Below are 1,929 nucleotides of genomic sequence, written 5' to 3'. Positions count from 1 at the left end.
AGGGGGTCAGGCTAGATGATCTGTTCAGGTCCCTCCTGACCCTAGCTACTATGAAACTATGAAACTATGAAGGAGGAAGAGAGAGGAGGACTGCGGGAATCTGGTCCTCTGTCCCCATAGACACGTAACAAAAAGTGAAGTACTTCAAAATAGTACCTCATTTATAAAGGTACTTTTGGAATGCTTTTGGGATGTTTCAAAGGACATGCATGTTAGTACAGCTGACCCTCTGCAATGTTTTAAAGGAATTTAAACATTTTGATTGTTAAATTTAATTGGTCACAGCCCCAACACACAAATTGCTTTCCCCCTTCCCTACCCATTCTGAATAACTAGAAGATCTAGCAGTTACCAAGGTGGACTTCTACTTGGATTTGATTTCACAATCCCCTCTTTCACTCTTAACTCCATGCTTGAACAGACAGAGGTAGTTAGCTGTGTTAGTCTGAAGTCAGGAAGAAGGTGGAGTAAAGATGTCCCTTATAGACTGAGAAGCATTCTTGATTTAAAAGACTGCTCTGGGCTTGTTGTTCCACAGCATCTGATAAAGTGAGCTTGGTGTCATGACAGTCTATGTATTTCCCTTTTTAAAGGCAAGATGAAAAAAAAACCTCCTATAGATTATGTCTCTATCATAGGCAATCCCTAGCACATGTGCCATTGTGGCATGCAAAGACATTTTGCTTGGCACAGGTGCCTCATGGAAGATGATGGGGAAGGGGCTGGGTCTGCACTCCCACAATAAGGATTGGGCACCTCATGGTGCAACTCCACCATTTGCCACTGGCACACCAACATCTCATAAGTTGAGGCTGTGGGTGTTTTTAATACTCTGCTCAAAAACATTGCCAACCCCTGCCCTATTGTCTCCCTGATCTAAGTACCACTTGCCATCATGATAACCACAGATCCATGCCATAAAATGCATTCAAAATCAACTTTCCAGCTCAACTTTTCCCGCACCTCAGGAAATTATTGCAGTGAGTATGGGTGTGTCCCATTTCCGTGAAAGCTCCATCTTTTAATTTGCCCTTATTAAATTAGGTCTAGCAGCAGTGTAGCAAAATGGCCAGGTATCCAGGGCACTGGGGCAGTAGCAACTTCTAGGTGCCACCATTCTGCTAACAGCAGCCCCTTTTTTTTGGTCAAACCCCAAGTTGGAACCCAGGGTGGTTGCCTGTCACCTTGCCCTAATTACACCACCGGGGTCTGATCATAACTAAGGAGACAATTGACTGACAAGGGGCATAATACCCTTCACAAGGTCACCACACAGAGGTGAAATGTAAGACGGCCAAACATTTAGATGGTGCAGTGATCTTCTTGGGATTTCCAGCCTTCCTAGCTGTCAAAGAGCAAAGTGACTCCACCAGATTATTGCACCAAAGTATTAAGTGACGCAACCATTTGTAAATAGTGATGAGGTGGGGGAGTGTATCAGCAATTTGACCCAACATGCGAACGATGCGTGATCAGAGCGTGATCACCTGTGGTCTAGCCAATCAAAGATCACCTAATGATGGTGGTCTTTGATTGTGCCCGGTCTTAGACGATCCCCGAGCGAGGCAAAAGGGGGAAAGGGGCCAGGAGGCTTCCCTGGCTGACCAGAGAAATCCAGGGCAGCCTAAGGGACAAAAGGGGAGCACATAAAAAGTGGAAACAGGGAGAGATCACCAAAGATGAATATACTTCCTCTGCTCGTGCTTGTAGGGAGGCAGTTAGACGGGCCAAAGCTGCCATGGAGCTGAGGATGGCAACCCAAGTAAAAGACAACAAGAAATTGTTTTTTAGATATATTGGGAGTAAAAGGAAGGCCCAGGGAGGAATAGGACCCCTGCTAAATGGGCATAAACAATTGGTGACAGACAGAGGGGACAAGGCTGAACTCCTCAACGAGTTCTTTGCCTCAGTGTTCCTAAGAGAGGGGCA

Source organism: Alligator sinensis, unplaced genomic scaffold (genome assembly GCF_000455745.1).
Source record: "Alligator sinensis unplaced genomic scaffold, ASM45574v1 scaffold614_1, whole genome shotgun sequence".
In the NCBI taxonomy this organism is placed as follows: Eukaryota; Metazoa; Chordata; order Crocodylia; family Alligatoridae; genus Alligator; species Alligator sinensis.
The sequence above is the reverse complement of the archived record's forward strand: the minus strand, read 5'-3'. Positions refer to the sequence as shown.